We start from the raw sequence: 24,634 nt of genomic DNA, 5'->3' as shown, positions 1-24,634 counted from the left end.
ATTATCGCGAAATATGGGAGATAGTGTCACAGACATGATACGTGAATTGGAGTGGCAATCATTAAAACAAAGGCGTTTTTCGTTTCGACGGGATCTTCTCACGAGTTTTCTCCTCCAATTGCGAAAACATTCTGTTAGCACCCACCTACATAGGGAGAAATGATCATTACGATAAAATAAGAGAAATCAGGACTCTCACAGAAAAATTTAAGTGCTCGTTTTTCCCGCGTGCCGTTCGAGAGTGGAATGGTAGAGAGACAGCTTGAAGGTGGTTCATGGAAACCTCTGCCAGGCACTTTATTGTGAATAACAGAGTAATCACGTAGATGTAGGTGAAGAAAGTCTTAAATGTGATTCATTTCCAATGACAGCGTCCACAATATTTTTCTAAGAGGCTCCCCTTCTCAATAATCACAGAAGCTTGGTAAATACGTTCGGTACATGAAAAGCTGATAATCTCAGTACTTCATTGTCTCTCCATTTTTTTCCAGATCTGAGGCTTAGTAGTTTTTCTACATTGCCTTGTTTAATCCTGTTCAGAGATAATACTTTTCATATATCTGATACTTTGCTGCAACTACATTTTTTGGGACCATATGCGGTTTTGTTGTGTTCTTTTGGACAATAAACCTTTTGACGTAAGCTGTTGTGGACATAATACATTCCGATTAGTTTTAAGTAACATAGTACTGGTAAAAAATAATATTTTTTTGGAATTTCTCTTTTTAATAGCCAATAAAGCACTTTAACAGCAGAAGTAGAAACTAAGTCATAAATGTGATTCATTTCCAATGATAGCGTTCACATTCTTTTCTAAGATGAGGCTCCCGTTTTCAGTAATCACAGACAGAATCTTGTGAAATACGTTCGGTACATGGAAAGCTGATAATCTCAGTATTTCATTGTCTCTCTATTTTTTTTCCAAATCTGAGACAGTAGTTTTTCTACATTGCCTTGTTTAATGCTGTTCAGAGATGATACTGTGGATATATTACTATTGTTATAACTATATTCACGTAGAGAAAGAAAACTGGCGTTCTACGGATCGGAGCGTGGAATGTCAGATCCCTTAATCGGGCAGGTAGGTTAGAAATATTAAAAAGGGAAATGGATAGGTTAAAGTTAGATATAGTGGGAATTAGTGAAGTTCGGTGGCAGGAGGAACAAGACTTCTGGTCAGGTGATTACAGGGTTGTAAACACAAAATCAAATAGGGGTAATGCAGGAGTAGGTTTAATAATGAATAGGAAAATAGGAATGCGGGTAAGCTACTACAAACAGCATAGTGAACGCAATATTGTAGCCAAGATAGATACGAAGCCCACACCTACTACAGTAGTACAAGTTTATATGCCAACTAGCTCTGCAGATGACGAAGAAATTGAAGAAATGAACGATGAAATAAAAGAAATTATTCAGATAGTGAAGGGAGACGAAAATTTAATAGTAATGGGTGACTGGAATTCGAGTGTAGGAAAAGGGAGAGAAGGAAACATAGTAGGTGAATATGGATTGGGGCTAAGAAATGAAAGAGGAAGCCGCCTAGTAGAATTTTGTACAGAGCACAACTTAGTCATAGGTAACACTTGGTTTAAGAATCATGGAAGAAGGTTGTATACGTGGAAGAACCCTGGAGATACTAAAAGGTATCAGATAGATTATATAATGGTAAGACAGAGATTTAGAAACCAGGTTTTAAGTTGTAAGACATTTCCAGGGGCAGATGTGGACTCTGACCACAATCTATTGGTTATGACCTGTAGATTAAAACTGAAGAAACTGCAACAATATGGGAAATTAAGGAGATGGGACCTGGATAAACTGAAAGAACCAGAGGTTGTACAGAGTTTCAGGGAGAGCATAAGGGAACAATTGACAGGAATAGGGGAAAGAAATACAGTAGAAGAAGAATGGGTAGCTCTGAGGGATGAAGTAGTGAAGGCAGCAGAGGATAAAGTAGGTAAAAAGACGAGGGCTGCTAGAAATCCTTGGGTAACAGAAGAAATATTGAATTTAATTGATGAAAGGAGAAAATATAAAAATGCAGTAAATGAAGCAGGCAAAAAGGAATACAAACGTCTCAAAAATGAGATCGACAGGAAGTGCAAAATGGCTAAACAGGGATGGCTAGAGGACAAATGTAAGGATGTAGAAGCTTCTCTCACTAGGGGTAAGATAGATACTGCATACAGGAAAATTAAAGAGACCTTTGGAGAGAAGAGAACCACGTGTATGAATATCAAGAGCTCAGATGGCAACCCAGTTCTAAGCAAAGAAGGGAAGGCAGAAAGGTGGAAGGAGTATATAGAAGGTTTATACAAGGGTGATGTACTTGAGGACAATATTATGGAAATGGAAGAGGATGTAGATGAAGACGAAATGGGTGATACGATACTGCGTGAAGAGTTTGACAGAGCACTGAAAGACCTGAGTCGAAACAAGGCCCCCGGAGTAGACAACATTCCATTAGAACTACTGACGGCCTTGGGAGAGCCAGTCATGACAAAACTCTACCAGCTGGTGAGCAAGATGTATGAGACAGGCGAAATACCCTCAGACTTCAAGAAGAATATAATAATTCCAATCCCAAAAAAAGCAGGTGCTGACAGATGTGAAAATTACCGAACTATCAGTTTAATAAGTCACAGCTGCAAAATACTAACGCGAATTCTTTACAGACGAATGGAAAAACTGGTAGATGCGGACCTCGGGGAGGATCAGTTTGGATTCCGTCGAAATGTTGGAACACGTGAGGCAATACTGACCTTACGACTTATCTTAGAAGAAAGATTAAGGAAAGGCAAACCTACGTTTCTAGCATTTGTAGACTTAGAGAAAGCTTTTGACAATGTTGACTGGAATACTCTTTTTCAAATTCTAAAGGTGGCAGGGGTAAAATACAGGGAGCGAAAGGCTATTTACAATTTGTACAGAAACCAGATGGCAGTCATAAGAGTCGAGGGGCATGAAAGGGAAGCAGTGGTTGGGAAAGGAGTGAGACAGGGTTGTAGCCTCTCCCCGATGTTATTCAATCTGTATATTGAGCAAGCAGTAAAGGAAACAAAAGAAAAATTTGGAGTAGGTATTAAAATTCATGGAGACGAAGCAAAAACTTTGAGATTCGCCGATGACATTGTAATTCTGTCAGAGACGGCAAAGGACTTGGAAGAGCAGTTGAACGGAATGGACAGTGTCTTGAAAGGAGGATATAAGATGATCATCAACAAAAGCAAAACGAGGATAATGGAATGTAGTCAAATTAAATCGGGTGATGCTGAGGGAATTAGATTAGGAAATGAGACACTTAAAGTAGTAAAGGAGTTTTGCTATTTAGGAAGTAAAATAACTGATGATGGTCGAAGTAGAGAGGATATAAAATGTAGGCTGGCAATGGCAAGGAAAGCGTTTCTGAAGAAGAGAAATTTGTTAACATCGAATATAGATTTAAGTGTCAGGAAGTCATTTCTGAAAAGATTTGTTTGGAGTGTAGCCATGTATGGAAGTGAAACATGGACGATAACTAGTTTGGACAAGAAGAGAATAGAAGCTTTCGAAATGTGGTGCTACAGAAGAATACTGAAGATAAGGTGGATAGATCACGTAACTAATGAGGAGGTATTGAATAGGATTGGGGAGAAGAGAAGTTTGTGGCACAACTTGACTAGAAGAAGGGATCGGTTGGTAGGACATGTTTTGAGGCACCAAGGGATCACAAATTTAGCATTGGAGGGCAGTGTGGAGGGTAAAATCGTAGAGGGAGACCGAGAGATGAGTACACTAAGCAGATTCAGAAGGATGTAGGTTGCAGTAGGTACTGGGAGATGAAGAAGCTTGCACAGGATAGAGTAGCATGGAGAGCTGCATCAAACCCGTCTCAGGACTGAAGACCACAACAACAAAATATTCACGTATGCCTAATGGCAAAAACCACTTTGAAGCATCATCGGAAAAGTAGTTGAAGCGAGCTTTGATCTTCATATAAACCTCCAATTTATTTCTCCAGATGATCGCTTTCAGATCACTGACTTCATTCACATGTTTCAAATTTTTATGTGATTCCTTATAATAAAGTACACTCTATTTGCCAGTCTTTTCCCGAATCCTTGTTTCATCAACTTCTGCATAAACTTTCCAGTATGTGTTTGATTCAATATTTCTGACATTTTTACAACGTTTTCTTTGTATTCGGCTAAAAACCACGCCAGCAGGCAAGAAAAGTGTGTCCTCGAATTGGAAAGCAGAGAAGTACATCAGTCACTTGCACTGGAGACTCTCTTCTAACAAAAATAGGCGAAAATCAACGAAAAATACGCATCCGGTCTCTATACACTCTCCATCTTAGCAGAAGAAAGTTTTTACATCTAATTCTTGTATATCTAAGAGAATGAAAAAAGAGATACACAACAATGCTGTAATGTCGAAAGCGCATACAAATTGGGCAGTGTTGATCAGTTACCAGGTTTGCCGGCTGGTGTGACCGTGCGGTTCTAGGCGTTTCAGTCTGGAATCGCGTGACCGCTACGGTCGCAGGCTCGAACCCTGCCTCGGGCATGGATGTGTGTGGTGTCCTTAGGTTAGTTAGGTTTAAGTAGTTCTACGTTTTAGGGGACTGATGACCACAGAAGTTGAGTCCCATAGTGCTCAGAGCCACTTGAGCCATTTTTAATTACCAGGTTTCACTTCAGTTCAATAGTCTTACATTGCAGACAACACTGCTTAATATCACAAAATAAAATAAATTGATGAACTTTATGCGGTTTGAGTCATTCATACTAGAGGACAAAACGCTATTTGGCATTTGCTGCTTTTCAGAGCTCTTTTTGAAGGGTTTAAATACATTTGACGGGATCTGATTACAGGAGTGTGTAGAATGGATCAGGAAATACATGATTCCATATTAAACTCAATTTTCTCGGCCAGTGGACATAATGCGTGCTTTGAAAAGTTGCTTATTCATTTTCTCCCAAGAGTGCACAAGTGCTGACGATGAGATATTCGAATATTTATCGTGAACTCTGTAACAGCTGTAATTTGATGTGTACGATAATGCTTAGAGGTGAAAGGGTTAGATATACGTATTTTTCAATGATGTCTCGTGAAAAGCAGGTTGTAATGTTTACTGTGTACACGTGTAAACCTGATAATGCATTTAATAATAAGGAAAATAAATAACAACGTACCTTAAATGTGTTCTACCTCGAAAGCCATTTGAAATAGGGCACATGTCCTTATGAAGTTTTTTGCTTCAAAGTATCGTATACCTGAATATTGACCATTGCTCCTGGCACGCCTGTGAGACCGCGTATAGAACATTGGTGCGACACATTCTCGTGTACTGCTCCAGTTATTGGGATCCCCAGAAGGCCGGATTGAAGGAAGACATCGAAGCAGTTACCAAGCGAAGAGGCGCGGTGATTAGCACACTGGGCTCGCATTCGGGAAGCCGGCGGTTTAAATCCGCGTCCGGCCATCCTGATTTAAGTTTTCCGTGATTTCCCTACATTGGTCCACGCAAATGCTAGGATGGTTCCTCTTATAGGGCACGCTCGATTTCCTTCCCTTTCCTTGAAACAATCCAAGCTTCTGCTCCATCTCTAATGACCACGACGTCGACGAGACGTTGAAACCTTTCTTGCTTCCTTCGAAGTTCAGAATCGGTCTTGTTGATTTGTTACCATTGTATTCTGTCAACATGCGAGTTTTAAGGAGACGCTTTGTGAACTCAAATGGGAATTCCTGGAGGGAAGACGAATTTCTTTTCACGAAACACTGTTGAGAAATTTAAGAGAACCTGCATTTGCAGATGACTGTAGCTGACGTACATTTCGCTTAAGGACGGCGAGTGCACGATAAGAGAAATTAGGGTTCCTGCAGCGGCATATAGACAGTCGTTTTCCCTCCCTCCATTGGCGAGTGGAACATGAAAGGAAATCACTAGTAGTGACACACGGCACCCTGCGTTCTGGTGTGGTGGCTGGTGGAGTGTATGTGTAGATGTAGGCGAAACATTTGCTATGCAGCAACTTTGTCTGTGTTTGTGTGAGGAAGCAGTACAAACGAGACACAACTCCGAGTCAAATTACGTGAAAGTTTTGCAGCGAGGCTCTCAGACTTTGTCAGAATTGCATGCAGCGTGAATTGCGCGTCTGTGAATACAGCAAGGCGCTAATTACTTAATGGCACTACGGGTAATGTAAACTCAGCTACAGTCTACAGAACGCTGCTCGCTCGTTTCAGATCTCAATAACAACACTTTTACTCTGCTTCAACTAGAAGCAAGAAGCTCTAACAAAACTGTGTATATTTTGAAAGGGTACAGTACCGCCCGACATTGAAAATAGGTACAACAGTTCGTTATTCTTGTCAGTACAACATATTTTTTCTAATAATAACTCAATTTCAATTAATACAGCGAAGCCGGATACCAGTGTGGGAAAGAATGACATTTTATTTATTTAACTGATCATATGTGCACTCACACAAAATAATTCCCTACATCCAGTTTGGTGAGATCTGTGTAATGAATGAATGTATGGTCGTCTGCTAACCGCAGATAGTGAATATGAATATATGATCATCTTTGAGACGATCCTTTGGTCACCTTTGGTGGAACCAAACAGATGAAATTTACCAGAGCTTTCAGCGCCTGAAATGTGGCGGATCAATACGGTAGCATGGTCTTCCCCCACCTCGACAGAGGTGCGAGATGACCTGAAGAACGGCCATGTTTCAGCACTCTGCCGCTGGATCTAGTGTTGGTAAGACCTGTCTTAGGTGTGCTCTGTAAAGACAAAAGAGTGGAGACATGGTGTGCATGTGAGATACTTAAGAGTAGTTTAGAATAATAATTTCTCTATTTCAGTAACTTTTGTGGGGAGAATTAAATATCAGGCAGGTAATTTTAAGGGGGTCGTAGTAATCTTTGGAAGTGACCAACGGTCGCAATGAAACCACGTGTAGCAATAAATTGAAATTCTTCCGAGTGCTTAAGTTAAGCTGAATTACTGGCGTGTGTACTAAGTTGGAAATATTTAAGAAATGTCGTGTGCAGGACTTGAAATTAGAGACGAGTACTGCCACGTGGTGAGTACTGTGTGAATCTCAATCTGTGTATGAGACAAAGTATAAAGAGAACTACTCGTCCATGGTATCAGTTGAGGACTCGCGTGTGTGATGAATGTGTTCTTAATATTACTTTGCGTGTTATGTTTCCGTGTGACGCTTGATTCAAACTATAATACTCTGAGAGTGAAGCAAGGTGAGTCAGCCGTCTATCTAGCAACGCCACTTGGCTTGCATTGCACAGGAAGACGTGCGTATATCCTCCAGAGTTCATAGTAGGAAAGAAAAGTTACGAAGTGGGGCAGTGGCGTGTGAAACTGGGATGAATACTAATTGAACTGGGAAAACTGAAAGTGATGAGATTATAACGTTGTGACTACTCTTTGTATTGTATATTGCCAGTGTGATGAATGTCATGAAATTAAGTATGTGTGGTTGGCATGGGAGAGTACAAGATAGTTTCAGAGGCAGTGGGTTATGCATGTTCCTTTTTGTACCACTCGGTCTGGAGGAAATTTTCGTGATGATAGGTGTGAAAGTCGAAGTGTGAGATATAGCAAAAAGATCCACCATCCTATCCAGAAAGTGCACTGTAGTATTAGATAATTACGAGACCACAAGATAGAGAATCACCAATGTAAAGCCATGCCCACTGGGCGGAGTTTCTCGCGTGCAACTGTTGTAGAAAATGTTATGGTGTGTTTAGGTTATAGAATTCATCAGATTAAAAAAGATAGTGAAAAGAAAAAGATTGGTGGGCGTTTCCTTCGAACAGTATGTTGTCATGATATCCAGAATTTATAATGTGTGCGCCATTCATATTCAGTGCGATGGCCACGTGTTGACCAAAGCCGCTGGATAAGAAAGAAAATGTGGTATTGCCAGTGCCTAGTGAACAGTCAGAGTAGTGTAAATTACTAATAGTCAGATGTCGTTATCCGTTTCCGTTGCGTAATGTTCAAACATGAGAATAATTTGTAGCTTAATTGTGAGTACTAGAGCTCAATGACTGATTAGTCATTGAGAAATATGAATAAATCCACTCGCTTGGCAGACCACTCATCTTGCAGGCCTGACTGCTTGATGCCACAGTACGAGCAAGGCATGTAGGTGTCTCTCAATTTCACAGAATTACTCACATGATGTGTCAGCCATTCTGATGCTAGGATCATGTACCAGCTGGGACGCCTTACATACGGACAAGTATATTGGGAATTGATGAAATGTACAGTGATGGTTGAATTTCGAGGAAAATTAATTTTTACATTGTTAGATTATGCATAACAGATATATCCATAAATTAAATTATCTGGACGCCATACTGATCACAAGCTAATTAAATGGCCACAGTATACATGTAAGAGGCGATCAAAAATTATCCATTTGAGGGCTTGCTGCGACGTATATGCAACTAGCGCGTCTCCGATGCGGGTATATAAGCACCGTGACGTAGTTAACGGATTAAGGTGGCATTTGTGTCTTTCTGACGTGAATGCAGTACCTAAGGCAACATTATTACCAAATACATCCAAACAGTACCGACGTGCTGTTGTTCTTTTCTTGGTTGTCAAAGGCAAACACCGGTAGATATTCCTCGGAGAATGAAGCATGTGTGTGGGGCAGCATGTCCTTTGACAGCCACTGTTGTGGAATGGTGCTCCACGTTCCGTGTAATGGGTGCTGCTGCTTCATGATAGCGCCATACCGCAAACGTCGTAACGCAGAAGTTACGCCAGCTGAAGTGGGGGACACCAGAGCACTCGCCTTGTAGTCCTGATCTCTTCCTATGCGATTATCACTCCTTCCGTCCCTTAAGAAAGGCCTTCAAGAGGCGATGATTCCTGTCGCACGATGATTTGTAGCAGGCAGTTAAGGACTTCTTCACGCAGAACTGGTATCTTCAACCGGGTACGTCGGTGGAAATGATTCAAATGGCTCTGAGCACTATGGGACTTAACTGCTGTGGTCATCAGTCCCCTAGAACTTAGAACTACTTAAACCTAACTAACCCAAGGAGATCACACACATCCATACCCGAGGCAGGATTCGAACCTACGACCGTAGCGGTCGCGCGGTTCCAGAGTATAGCGGCGGAGCCGCTCGGCCACTCCCGCCGACTACGTCGGTGGAATGATTGCCTCAGTCCTCATGGCGATTTTGCCTGATTGGCGTACCATTTCTGGACTGTGCGGCCTTCGAACGGGAACTTTTTGATCGCCCGTCATACAATCCTGAAAGAGAAGATGTCGATAAAGTGATATGGAACTATGTGGTATTAGGAAATAAAACCTTAGCGTTGTCAAGTATATGTATTGTACCACTGTAAATAAGCATCATCATCATTTAAGACTGATTATGCCTTTCAGCGTTCAGTCTGGAGCATAGTCCCCCTTATAAAATTGCTCCACGATCCCCTATTCAGTGCTAACATGGGTGCCTCTTCTGATGTTAAGCCTATTACTTCAAAATCATTCTTAACCGAATCCAGGTTCCTTCTCCTTGGTCTACCCCGACTCCTCCTACCCTCTACTGCTGAACCCATGAGTCTCTTGGGTAACCTTGCTTCTCCCATGCGTGTAACATGATCCCACCATCTAAGCCTGTTCACCCTGAGTGCTACATCTACAGAGTTCATTCCCAGTTTTTCTTTGATTTCCTCATTGTGAACACCCTCCTGTCACTGTTCCCATTTACTAGTACCTGCAATCATCCTAGCTACTTTCATATCCGTAACCTCAACCTTATCGATAAGGTAACCATAATCCACTCGACTTTCGCTGTCATACAACAAAGTTGGTCGAAGGATAAATAAGTATAAACAGTATAAATTCTACATCTACATAGATACTCCGCAAGTCATATTTAAGAGCGTGGCAGAGGGTTCATACAACCACTTTCACAATTCTTTATTATTCCAGTCCCGTATAGCGCGCGGGAAAAACGAACACCTTTATCCTTCCGTGCGATCTCTTATTTCCCTTATTTTATTATGGTGATCATTTCTCCCTATGTAGAGAATTAAAGTTATATAAATTTCGTCAGTGCAACTGCTAAAAAATGCGTTTCTATATTAACACACACATTTAGTTTTACCCATTTAAAACATCGTCAGTGGTCTGGAATGAAAGGTATTGAAGATTTTGGCTTGATTTCTAGATTTAAAAACAGTTCGTTACAAAAGATACTGACGTATGATTTTCGCTAACAACAGTTTTGTCTGATTTCCGGTTACATCTTATAGTGCTTGACGTTTTTCATGTATTTCTGTGTTTGGCACCGATCTTTTCGGCACAGCTTCACGTTGGTTTGCAGTGTTACATATTTCTTGGTGTGAAATACGGCAAAGTTCTCCTACCTAAAGATGTGTGTGTGTGTGTTTTGTGCGTGTAGTGATGACAACTTAACATGTTAGTTCTGGATTTCACTTTACCTAAAAATATTCTTTTTATCTGTGATGAGACAACGGTTTCCGTACTGAACTATTCATGCACGACTCACGACCCGCCTCCACAGCTTTACTTCCGCCAGCACCTCCCTCCTACCTCTAAACTTCACGGGAGCCCTCTTTCAGGTGAATTGGGAAGGAGAGGGGTGCTGGTGTGAGTAAAGCGCAGACTTTCGATCTGACGGCAAGTTCCAAAAAAGCCCAAACTCTGCTGCAGAGTGAAAGTTCATTCTGAAGTTGAGAGTCTTGTATCTTGGCAAACTAGGAGCTCCGTCACGCCACAGCCAACTCCAGACCGTGCGCTCCGACAGTAACGTGGGGAAATCACACCGCCGGAAAAAATGCAACCCTCTCAATGACAAGGTCATTTCATCGCTATGTGAGGTGACAGCTAGTTCATTATTGTAGGAGAATATGCTAACAAATTCAGACCAAATGAAACACACTTGTCACAGTAAGCCGGCCGGAGTGGCCGAGCGGTTTTAGGCGCTACAGTCTGGAACCGTGCGACCGCTAAGGTCGCAGGTTCGAATCCTGCTTCGGGTATGGATGTGTGTCATGTCCTTAGGTTGGTTAGGTTTAAGTAGTTCTAAGTTCTAGGGAACTGATGACCTCAGAAGTTAAGTCCCGTAGTGCTCAGAGCCAATTGAACCATTTTGTCACAGTAAAGTGCGCCCAAACAGTCGCATCAATGCAGAGTGTATCCCCCTCTAGAGGCAATGCAGTTACATATTCTCGCATGCAAGCTTTCATAAAGGTGATGAACAGCATCCTGCGATAGACTGCCACAAGCATCTTGCGCCTTTTGTTGCAGTTGGGCAACGGTTCTTGTAAGCCCCAGAGAACGAGTAAGTTCTCCCCTCATCATGTCCCATACGTGTCCAGTTGGGGAGGGATCTGGTGGGGTTGTTGGCCAGGGCGTTGTTGTAGACAATGAAGGTCGCGCTGCGTCGCAACACCCGTTCTGTTGACGTGCATTGTCCTACTGAAAAAGAACTAGCAGTAGCACGGGAATAACAGCTCTTTTAATATAGCAGACAATGGTTACTTTACACTGTAGAAACAGAAAATGTGACCGCGAGTTGTAACTGACGGGCCTCCAGACCATTAAGCCTTGGATGGAGCCTGTGTGTCGTGGGCGAATGCACTCTGGAATAGGAAGCTCACCAACTCTACTTCTTATCCATATGCGTCTGTCTTTCGCCTGAAGACAAAACCTGCCATCATCACTGAAGACAACAGAGCGCCGTTGCACTGTCTAGACAATTTCAGTACAGAAGAGGAGTCATACTTGGCGAAATCGTGGTGTCAATGGTAGCCTTAATCTTGCTACAAGCAGACGATTCTTAAAGGTCCCTAATGACACAGCAAGTGGAACACTTGCCCGGGTGACATCTCTGGATGATGATAGGTCGGCCACCGCCGCTCGCTCAATGCCTCACTCTTGACGTGCGTCTGTACCCCATCGAGGTTCAGAGTCTGGTTTACAGATTTGATATGTTCCACATACTACTGTTGTGAGTCGTGACATACCGTCGATACTTTGAGCTCCATTTTAACATTAATCCATCGATACGTCCGTCCAGCTTACCTCTGGCCCACAGTGCGCCCGTGTTCAAATGGCTGAAGCTGTTCGACAAGAGAATGTACTCATCGGTGGAGCGTGGTTGTAGGAGGGGCGTTTGAAATGTCTGTGCAAAAATAAAAACTACTGACGTGTTTGAGTAAACCTTTTTTTATTTTTCGACATAGTCTCCTTTTAGACTTATGCAATTCGTCCAACGCTGTTCTAATTTGTGGATCCCTTCCGAATAACAGGAATTGTACAATCCTGCAAAATAGCTAATAGTTGCTGCAATCACCTCCTCGTTTGAATAAAATCATTGTACCGTCAGCCATTTCTTCAAATTGGGGAAAAAATAGTAGTCCGAGGGAGCTAAGACTGGAGAATAGAGGGGATGTGATTTCCAACAATTCTGTGACCACAATTGCTGAGGTGTGTGTTGGTGCATTGTCGTGATGGAAAAAGCCTTTTTGCGCTCCAATCACTGGCGTTTTTCTTGCAGCTCGGTTTTCAAACGGGGCAATAACGATTAATAATATGCACCTGTAATAGTTTTACCCTTTTCCAAATAGACAATGAGGATTATCCCTTGCCTGTCCCAAAAGACAGTCGCCATAACCTTTCCGGCCGAAGGAATGGTCTTCGCCTTTTTTGGTGCAGTTTCTCCCTTGGTAACCCATTGCTTAGATTGCTGTTTGGTCTCAGGAGTATAGTAATGTATCCATGTTTCATCCACAGTGATAAAAAGATGCTTAAAGTCCTGCGGATTCTTCCCAAACAGCTGCAAACCATCCTTGCAACACTTCACACGATTACGTTTTTGGTCAAGCGTGAGCAATCGTGGAACCCGTCTTGCGTATAGCTTTCTCATGTCCAAATGTTTATGCAAAATATTATGTACCCGTTCATTCGAGGTGCCCACAGCACTAGCAATCTCACGCACCTTAACTCTTCTGTCATCCATCACCACACCATGGATTTTATCAATGATTCCTGGAGTCGTAGCCTCCACAGGACTTGCAGAACGTTCAGCATCACTTGTGCCCATACGACCATTCCGAAAATTTTGAAACCACTTATATAATTTTCTAAACGAAGGTGCAGAGTCACCCTAATGTTTATCAAGCAACAGCCGCGGAAGCCTACGTTTACATTTGATTACCCTCGAGTTTGCCATAAGTGGACCTGTGAACGAAGTGACGGATTCCGCAATTGTGAGTGCCACATATTGCCCTACAGGTTCATTGCCATTGGCAAACGACTGTTTCTACTAGAAAATCGAGTCGTTAATTGTCTCTAAAAATGACCAAAACTCGCAGGGATAGCTGATGTTCGATTGAATTGTGATTAAATCACTACTCTTTGAGATTAACTAGTCTTTCCCCCACGATTTTCCGAGTGCACACATCAGGGTGCATTGTATGACATGGACGGCTGGTACATCACCCTCGTTCAGTCCCACCCTTTAAGTTCCCACGTTACAGCGGCGGAAGCAATATCAATAACAGAACACAGCACGTAAAATCTGTAGCAGGGAAGGCGAATGGAAGATTTAAATTTGTTAGAAGATCTGTGCGAAAGTGCAAGGCATCTGTAAACGAAAAGCACACAAGACGCAAGTATGACCAATTATAGCTCCACCATTGGGAGTATTTATCTACTGTGTATGACAGCAGACATCAAACGAATTCAGAGACTGGTCAGTGTAGCCTATATAAAACTATAACAGAAATTCTCAGGGAGCTTAAATGGATATGTCAGGGGGAAAGAGCGAGTTCATTTCCGCGAAACCCTGTTGGGAAATAAAGAGAGCTGGTTTCGAGGAGTTCTGTGTGACCATTATTTTGCCAGCATCGCATAACTCGCGTATGTATCACGAGAATAAGAGACATTATAGTGTGTATAGCAGCATATACACGGTCATTTTGCCCTCATCCTATCGAACGAACTCATTTCGAATCCCCTCGCTCTTCTGGCGTCCCCGAGGAAAAAGCGCGCCAAAACTTCCATCGACAAATGAAGGGCCACGACCAGTTGTCATCCTATGAACGAGAAGATACTAACGTTTCGAATTTCCCCTCTATGGCGGAAATTTGAAACATCTAACCAGCCCAACGAAAGCACAAAACAATATGCTTTAAACTTCTGAAATATCCAACGGCTATGCATGGCGCCAAGTTGTCGCTGTGCCATCGCGTGGGAGCACATGTTGGTTGGTTGGTTGGTAAGTTACTTTGAGGTCCTATCGGATGAGGGAAGGATGGGGAAGGAAGTCGGCCGTACCCTTTCATAGGAACCACCCCGGCATTAGCCTGAAGCGATTTAGGGTCCAAGATATAACACCTACACATTAAACGGGAATTTTTTTATAGTTTCCAAGGTTTCAAACCATTTTATGACTACTATCATAAGACTCTAAGTAGGATCCTGGCAGGGTAAGCCATATCCAAGATGCAACTCCAGGCGGGTGTAAAATGAATGATGATTTGGCCCTGTCTGACTACCCCCTGAAGTGGTGTGGCCGTGCGGTTCTAGGTGCGTCAGTCTGGAACCGCGAGACCGCTCCGGTCGCAGGTTCGAATCCTGCCTCGGGCATGGATGTATGTGATATCCTTAGGTTAGTTAGGTTTAAGTAGTTCTAAGTTCTAGGGGACTGATGACCTCAGCTGTTAAGTCCTATAGTGCTCAGAGCCATTTGAACCATTTTTGAACGCCTTGAAGCAGATCTTAGTACCTGTTAATGGTCTTTTTTTACATATAAATTACAATCTAAACATAAATGAATGATGAAGGCAACTAATACTGCTAAATGATAAACGTTGTTGTTAACTAAATATTTATTATAGATGAAATTCAACCTTTTAAGTACAATTGTATATATTTACTAACTAAAATTATTAATCAATTGCCCAACTCTGCCCCTTATTATGACTATGCAGTCTAATGTCATTAACGTTAAATGACATCATGTACGTACCAAACACTAGAAGACACTACATTCAAAGATGATCCACATCTACATCTACATTTATACTCCGCAAGCCACCCAACAGTGTGTGGCGGAGGGCACTTTACGTGCCACTGTCATTACCTCCCTTTCCTGTTCCAGTCGCGTATGGTTCGCGGGAAGAACGACTGTCTGAAGACCTCCGTGAGCCCTCGAATCTCTTTAATTTTACATTCGTGATCTCCTCGGGAGGTATAAGTAGAGGGAAGCAATATATTCGATACCTCATCCAGAAACGCACCCTCTCGAAACCTGGCGAGCAAGCTACACCGCGATGCAGAGCGCCTCTCTTGCAGAGTCTGCCACTTGAGTTTGTTAAACATCTCCGTAACGCTATCACGGTTACCAAATAACCCTGGGACGAAACGCGCCGCTCTTCTTTGTATCTTCTCTATCTCCTCCGTCAACTCGATCTGGTACGGATCCCACACTGATGAGCAATGATCTACGGTGGTGTGGAACCTCAGTGGAAATAAACTAACGTGATCACAGCTGTTTAGCTTTATAGCCCTAATAAGCCGAAGCAATCTACGATATCACTGATGTACCGAGACTGGTGCATCGAAGTGATGGTTCTCGTACTCGTCTGCGACGATGGAAGAACTCCAGCCACAAATAAACTCTTTCAAACACTAGGATGGCAGAAGGCGGCCCTCTGACTAATATACCCTAATAATGTCTTTCCTCTCTTTGTTCTACAGACGAGAAACGCGAACTCCCAGCCACAAGGACGGAGTTCAGATAACGTCTCAACGTAAGTAAAGACAGAAGAAGTGCTCTCAGTTTCTGAATGCTGCGTACTCAACGACAACTTCCAAGCCGGAGGTGAAGTCCAGAATCGTATAGGTTCGCAACAGTACAATGCCTAACTGTTCTAACTATAAACTTTCCTGAGAGCAAAGACAGGAAGTCTGTCTGTACCAACAAAGCTGATACCACCACACACGGGCGCCCACAACGGAAGACCTCGTCTCTCCACCGCTGGTTTCCCAGCAAGGCTCGGCTCCCCACCCTTCTAACACAGAAGGCGAGTCACATTCTCGTAACCACGGAATAATCTCCCTCTCTACAGATTCTTCCGAACGCCGACCAGCCATATTTTAGTCTTTTGTCGCTCAACGCGGAAAGTTTGCGAGGAAATATCTAAACTCGTGCAATGGTACGCTTCTGAGTAAAAATCCTTGGAAATAACCCAGCCTGCGTGGTTTCCGAGGTGACACTTCTTCGTTCCTCTCAGCTTTGTCCATGTTTTCCAGAGTTCGGAAGTATTATCCGGTTATCCTTGCAGCCCTACTACAATAGCGGCCGGCCGCCCCTGTATTATGTCTTCACGCTCAGATGTCCTGACGGTCCGTCTTGGCACTTCCTGTGTGGAGCTGGACCACCACACCTGTGTGGGCCTTCCACCCAGGGCTTGAGTTTCGCCTGCCGTTTCATTTCCACTGTCATTCCAACCTCTACCTCTCTCGGCAGAGCACACGTCAGGCACGTAACGTCAAGGTAAGACGCCGTACAAACGCCCCCAAAGTACATGAGTAGACACTCGTCTTTTCAAAGTCGCTTTTGTCCAGATATTTTCACGCGTGGCTAACAGAAGAGAGACACTGTGCTGTCATCGCCCTGTGGTGAGGAGCAGAGGCGGCTCATGGTCTAACTTTTATTATATTAGTGAAATCAATATTGCTCCTACATTGTCATATTAAGAGGTGCATCAAACTACGAGGAAAAGGGCGGAATGAGTGTACTATCTAGTTGTTCTATAGCAATTATTTCTTTTTTAACTGTGTTCTTCTTACATCCATTCATTAGCTGAATTAATCTTTAAAGGTGACTGAAATTGATCTACGTGAAACGAGCCATTCATGAAGTTGAGAGACGGTTTTCAACTTTTACGAAATACCACCTCTCGTCCCCCATCACTCTACATGTCACAGCGTAGTGTGCACTCATACTCTACTGGTTGACTTTGCTTTTGGAAGTAATGCTGCACTTGCCTCTTTGAGGGGACTGCCAAAGAGGAGGTGATCAGGAGAAAAAGATTGAGTAACCAACGAAAGGTCAACGTTCTAGAAGTCGGGACGTGTATTGTCAGAAGCTTGAATGTGGTAGGTTAGCTAGATAACCTGAAAAGGGAAATGCAAAGGCTCAATCTATATGTAGTGGGGGCCAATGAAGTGAAATGGAAAGAAGGCAAGGCTTTCTGCACAGTTGAGTTAAGGTAATATCAACAACAACAGAAAATGGTATAACGGTAAAAGGGCTCGTTATGAATAGCAAGGTAGGGTAGAGTGTGGGTTACAGCGAACAGTTCAGTGATAGTGTTGTTCTCATTAATATGACCAACAAATCAACACCGACAAGGATAGTCCAGGTATACACGTCGACGTCACAAGCCGAAGATGAATAGATTGAGAAAGTATATGAGGATACTGGACGTGTAATGCAGTACGTGAAGGGAGAAGAATGTCTGATACTCAGGGGGACTGGAATGCGGTTGTAGGGGAAGGAATATAAGAAAGAGTTACACGAGAATATGGGCTTCGGGCTAGGAATGAGAGAGAAGGAAGACTAATTGAACTCCGCAATAAATTTCAGCTAGTAATAGTGAATACTCAGCTCAAGAATCACAAGAGCAAGACGTACACTGGGAAAATGCCAGTAGACAATGGACGATTTCAGGTATATTACGTAATGGTCAGTCAGAGATTCTTAAATGAGTAACTGGATTGTAAGATGTACCCAGGACCAGTTATAGACTCTGATCACAATGTAGAGTAGGTTGAAGCTTAAGAGGTTAGCCAGGAAGAAACAATGCGCAAAGAAGTACAGAAGTGCTAAGGAATGGAGAGATACACTTGAAGTTCTCTAAGACTATGAATACTGCAACAAGGAATAGCTCAGTAGCTATCACAGTTGAAGAAGACTAGACATCTCTAAGAAGTGAAATCACAGACCATGGAAAGAAAAACACAGGTACAAAGAAGGCATCTGCGAAGAAACCATGGGTAACAGAAGAAATACTTCAGTAGACAGATGAAAGAAGGAAGTAAAAAAAAATTCAGGGTGATTCAGGAATAAAGAAATACAAGTCGCTGAGGAATAAAATAAATAAATAGCAAGTGCATGGAAGCTAAGACAAAATGGTTGCATGAGAAATATGTAAATTGAAAAATATATGATTATCGGAAGGACTGATTCAGCATATAGGAAACAAAAACAACATACGGTGAAATTAAAAGCAAGGGTGATAACATTAAGAGTGCAACGGGAATTCCACTGTTAAGTAGAGAGAAAGGATAGGTGGAAAGAGTACACTGAAGACCTTGTAAGTAGGCTGTTTAGGTTTTTTATATTGGTTAAAGCCACGTAGCACTCTGTATGAAAATCACTGGCTGTGCTGTGTGCAGTCAGTGGCTGGTTGGTATTGTTGTAATACTCGCCATTGTAGTGTTGGGCAGCTGGATGTTAACAGCGCGTAGCATTGTGCAGTTGGAGGTGAGCCGCCAGCAGTGGTGGATGTGGGGAGAGAGATGGCGGAGTTTTGAAATTTGTAAGACTGGATGTCATGAACTGCTATATATATTATGACTTTTCAACACTATTAAGGTAAATACATTGTTTGTTCTCTATTAAAATCTTTCATTTGCTAACTATACATATCAGTTGTTAGTGCCTTCCGTAGTTTGAATCTTTTATTTAGCTGGCAGTAGTGGTGCTCGCTGTATTGCAGTAGTTCGAGTAACCAAGATTTTTGTGAGGTAAGTGATTTGTGAAACGTATAGGTTAATGTTAGTCAGGGCCATTCTTTTGTAGGGATTTTTGAAAGTCAGATTGCGTTGCGCTGAAAATATTGTGTGTCAGTTTAAGCACAGTCGTGTACAATATTTTTAAGGGGACGTTTCATAACCTCTTTGAAAGGGAAGATTTGTCTGATGCGATATATGACAGGAGTAGATGAAGAAGAGATAGTGAATTCAATATTAGAATCAGACTTGAAAAGAGCTTTGGAAGAACTTCAATTTAAGTAAGGTAGAAGAGATAGATAACGTTCCATCACAATTTCTAAAATAATTAGGGGAAGTGGCAACAAAACGACTATTCACGGTGGTATGTAAAATGCGATATATCGGAAAAGTATCGTCGATACAATTCCGAAGACCGCAAGGGTTGGCAAGTACGAAAATTATCTCTTAATCAGCTTAACAGCTCAAGCATCAAACTTGATGACAAGAATAATATGCAGAAGGATGGAAAGCAATTAGAAGAGGTGTTAGATGCCGATCAGTTTGACTTTGGGAAAGGTAAAGGCCCCAGAGAGGCAATTCTGATGTTGCATAGGATAACAGAAGCAAAACTAAGGAAAAGCCAAGCCACGTTCATGGTATTTGTCGACCTAGAAAAAGCGTTCAAACGTATCAAATGGTTCAAGATGTTGGAAATTCTGAGGAAAATAGGGTAAGCTATAGGGAGAGATGGGTAGTATACTACAAGAGCCAAGAGGGAATAATAAGGGTGGAAGGCCAAGAACGAAGTGCTCGGATTAAAAAGTGTGGAAGATAGCGATGTAGTATTTCGCCCCTACTGTTCAGTCTGTACATGGTGATTATAATTAAAGTTAAAATGCTGTGTGTGAATGCAGGCTTTCTCGACGAATCTCGGTGATAAAATCTTCTCCGGTTGACAGCCGAGTCAATTCGTTGTTCTCGAGCAACGTTTCAGTCTTTGCCTGAAGATGGCAAGTAAGAAACTTGCTGAAACGTTGCTGGAGAACAGCGCATTCACTCGCCTATCAACCCGAGAAGATTTTATCATTTCAAAAAGCTGTGGAAATAACACCACTGGTCAGAATGACGTCAAATTGCAACGGAATATTATCGGAGAAGGGGGGGGGGGGGGGGGGGACGCATGTCAGAAGTAAAAAAGTAGTGTGAAAATTGATTAATAGATGGCGTTGTATGTGTCAGAATACGTCAATGAAAACACCTGACATGCGCACAACCCATTGAAGTTAGTATGAACACGCCGGGTACACGGTTTTTCCTCCTTTCGCGTCTGCAACGTTCCCCGTGACTGTCTCAATACAGGATCGCGGTCTGCTTGTAAAGCTGTATTACAAGAATGATGACTGTGCACATGTCACTCTGCAGAAGTTCCGAACACTGAAGAGTTTGAAAACAGGCGTTGGTCCGATGACTGCCGTGGGTCTGGAGAAAATGATTCGGAAACTCGAAAAGACGTGTTCTTTTGGTGTGCAACCTGGTAGGGGGAGGAAACGAATTGATTCGACGTCAGTGGAAGGAATGGCCACAACAATGCAGGAGGAGACGAGTGGTGGTGTGGAAACGTGTAGTGCACGGAGAACTGCCCGAACATTGGACATACCCGTGAGGACGGTGCGTAAAATCCTACGAAACATCTTCCTTTGCTATCCATTCAAACTTACCCATGTGCACGAGTTGCTTCCTGTTGACCTGCAAGCAAGAGAGACCTTTGCTTTAGAACTTCTTGCTCGCATGGAAGTTGACAATGATTGGCCGTGGAAGATTTTGTGGACAGACGTAGCCCACTTCCATCTGACAGGATACGGCAACACACAGAATTGTCGAATATGGGCAACGGAAAATCCACACACAAATCAACCAGTAGCATTTCATCCTGAAAAGGTCACTATGTGGTGCAGGTTTACGGCATCATTTATCATAGGGCCATATTTTTTCGAAGAGACAGGTGCTTCCGGTCCTGTTACCTGTACCGTCATTGGTAAGCGCTATGATTGTCTTTTGCGCAACCACGTCATTCCAGCTCTCCAACAGTATGGCTGTTTGGGTGTGATCATTTTTATGCAAAATTTCGCACCTCCGCACATTGCAAATCCTGTTAAGCAGCTGCTGAAGCGCCATTTCGTAAATGATAGAATTGTCAGCCGCGATTTCCCTACAGCCTGACTGTCCGGATCACCTGATCTTAATCCGTGTGACTCTGGCTGAGGGACTATCTGGAAGATATTGTGTTCAGTGTTCCGATTGCAAACTTAGCTGCATTGAAGGCAGGGATTGCGCAACACACTCTGGACGTGATCCCGGAAACACTTCGATCAGGTGTGGAACATGCTGTTTCTCGATTTCAACTTGTTGCAGAAAACGGTGGGGAGCATATTGAACACGTGTTGCGCCAGTCGCACGGAAACTAATAATCCGATATGATTTTGATTGATGCTTGTTATGCGTTTTCTGGGTTCAGAGCAATTAAAAACCGATGTCATTGATGCTTTTTATGCGGGATTTGGTCTCAGGACAAAAACCGATTTCTCCCATCCGATGTGATACGACTTTGCCGTGGTGGGTGGGCTTACGTAACTAACAGTATCACACCTGTACACCCATGCGCACTGAGTAGTACAGTTTGTTTAATGTCAGACGTACACCTTAGGCATTGTTGTATGATTCATTTGTCGTTTGTAGTCGAGCACTATTAAATTATGATGCTTACAGCGCCATCTATTGCTGCATTTTGCCGGCCGCGGTGGTCTCGCGGTTCTAGGCGCGCAGTCCGGAACCGTGCGACTGCTACGGTCGCAGGTTCGAATCCTGCCTCGGGCGTGGATGTGTGTGATGTCCTTAGGTTAGTTAGGCTTAAGTAGTTCTAAGTTCTAGGGGACTGATGACCACAGCAGTTGAGTCCCATAGTGCTCAGAGCCATTTGATTTTGCTGCATTTTGTAACTATTTATTTTTCTTCTGCAATGCGTTTTCTCCCTTCTCCGATAATATTCCGTTGCAATTTGACGTCATTCTGGCCAGTGGTGTTATTTATACAGCTGTTTGAAAGTTTAACTTTAATTACAATCACCCTTTACATCGAAGAAGCAATGAGGAAAACAGAAGAAAGGTTCAGGAGTGGAATTAAAATTTAAGGTGAAAAGATATCAAGGATGCGATTCGCTGATGACATTGCTATCCTCAGTGAAAGTGAGGAATAATTACAGGATCTGCTGAATGGAATGAACAGAAAATGGACTGAGAGTAAGTCGAAGAAAGACGAAAGTAATGAGAAGTGGCAGAAATGAGAACATGAAAAATTTAACATCTGGACTGATCATCACAAGGAATTCTACTACCTAGGCAGTAAAATAGTCAATGAAGACATGAGAAGCAGACTAGTACTGGCGAAAAGGACGTTCCTGGCAAGGAGTAGCCTACTAGTAACAAATGTAGATCTTAATTTGAGGAACAAATTTCTGAGAATGTACGTTTGGAGCACAACATTGTATGGTAGTGGAACATGGGCTGGGGGAAAATCAGGACAGAAGGGAGTCGAAGCATTTGAGATGTGGTGCTACATAAGAACGTTGAAAATTAAGTGTACTGATAAGATAAGGAATGAGGAGGTTCTGACATCACACTGAGAGGATGAAAGTGTAAGTAGGCTATTTAGGTTTTTATGTTGGTAACGCCGCGTAGCGCTCTGTATGAAAATCACGGACTGTGTTGTGTGCATGCAGCCGTGGCAGGTTGGCATTGTTGGAATATTCGCCTGTGTAGTGTTGGGCAGTTGGATGTGAACAACGCGTAGCGTTGGGCAGTTGGAGGTGAGCCGCCAGCTGTTGTGGATGTGGAGAGAGAGATGCCAGAATTTTGAGAGGTTACTATAAGAGGACGATCTGGACGTGTGTCCGCCAGGAGAAGGAAACTTGTAAAGATGAATGTCACGAATTGATATATATGATGACTTTTGAACATTATTGAGGTAAATAAATTGTTTGTTCTCTATCAAAATCTTTGATTTGCTAACTATGCCTATCAGTAGTTAGTGGCGTCAGTAGATAGAATCCTTTATTTAGCTGGCAGTATTGGCGCTCGCTGTATTGCAGTAGTTCGAGTAACTAAGATTTTTGTGAGGTAAGTGATTCATGAAAGGTATAGGTTATTGTTCGTATGAGCCATTCTTTTGTAGGGATTATTGAAAGTCAGATTGCATTACGCTAAAAATATTGTGTGTCAGTTTAGTGATGATCAGAATATGTAAAGAGAAAACTGAGTTCGTTGAGTTTTGATCAGCTGTTTGAAAATCAAATAACGTAGAAGTTTACCAGCACAGACATTCATAATTTTTCAAGGGGATGTTTCAAAAGGACATTTGTTAAAACATCAGAGAATAACTTCCACGGCAGTGGAGGAAGCTGTGGAGGGCAAAAGCTGTAGAGGAAGACAGAGACTGGAGGACATCCATAAACAATTGAGGACGTAGGTTGCAAGTGCTACTCTGAGATGAAGAGGCTGTCACGGGAGAGGACTTCGTGGCGGGTGTCAACAAACTACTCAAAACATTGAAGACAAAAAAAGCTGGAAGCTCGCTCTCAGCTTCTGAGCTGACGCAACGAATTTGAATATGCTGCAGTGAACGTAGATTTTTACGAACAGTTCATGTCCACTGGTTTGGTGACCTCACGGTCAAAGGATACGTAAGGTACGGCAGGTTTAATATTTACCATGTTCCTCTCAACAGATGGAAGTGGTTTACACTCAGGACTCCCCTTCAGCAGGAGCGGGTTTGAAATCCCACTCTGCCCACATTTTAGTTTTCCGTAGTTCCCACAAATCAGTTAAGGGGAATAACGAGATAGTTACTCCAGAAAAAAAAAACAGAAATATCAGTTTCCTTACCATCCATTTTCTGTCAGAGCATGAATTCTGTTTCTAACGGTCTCGCCATTGACGGAACGTTAAATTCTCCTCTAACTTCCTTCCTTTCGATATAAGTTTTCTTCCTTTATGAGCAATTCGTTCAAAAATGGTTCAAATGGCTCTAGCACTATGGAACTTAACACATCTGTGGTCATCAGTCCCCTAGAACTTAGAACTACTTAAACGTAACTAACCTAAGGACATCACACACATCCATGCCCGAGGCAGGATTCGAACCTGCGACCGTAGCGGTCACGCGGTTCCAAACTGAAGCGCCTAGAACCGCACGGCCACACCGGCCGGCCGAGCAATTCGTGTGGTGCGGCATGAGCCTGCATTTTGTAGTAACGACTCGAATAACTAATCGGAGGCAGATTCAATATGTTAGACATACAAATAGTAGCGTTAGCGTTTAAGTCTATAAAAATGTGCCGCGCTTGTACCAACAAAACCACACATAAACATCCCGTCCTATCTCGACAGCTTAGAGTATTAGGAGAACCGGTTAACATATGGTAGTGACGCTTGATATAAAAGACAAGTGATTTGTACGGCACAGCAGGGCCACATATGATGATTGCTATGGACTGCGGGACGTTATTAGCCGGATAAAGCACGAACTGAGCGCTCATAAACCGTTACCTGCAGACTACGAGGACAGCGCCGGGATGTGTACCAACAGTGACGTCAGTGTTCAGAGGCAAGCAGCAATTTGGCTGATTAGTTTGCGGAAGATAATCGATCATGTTAGCACAAGTGGATCACAATGCATCAGCTATACGGCAAGTGCCCTATATAATAGGTTAATGTTACAGGTCTATGCGGAGGCGCAGTGAGCTTTCTGATAATAGCCTGCGGACATGCGGGTGTATA

This window comes from Schistocerca gregaria, chromosome 4 (assembly GCF_023897955.1).
Source record: "Schistocerca gregaria isolate iqSchGreg1 chromosome 4, iqSchGreg1.2, whole genome shotgun sequence".
Lineage (NCBI taxonomy): Eukaryota > Metazoa > Arthropoda > Insecta > Orthoptera > Acrididae > Schistocerca > Schistocerca gregaria.
The sequence above is the reverse complement of the archived record's forward strand: the minus strand, read 5'-3'. Positions refer to the sequence as shown.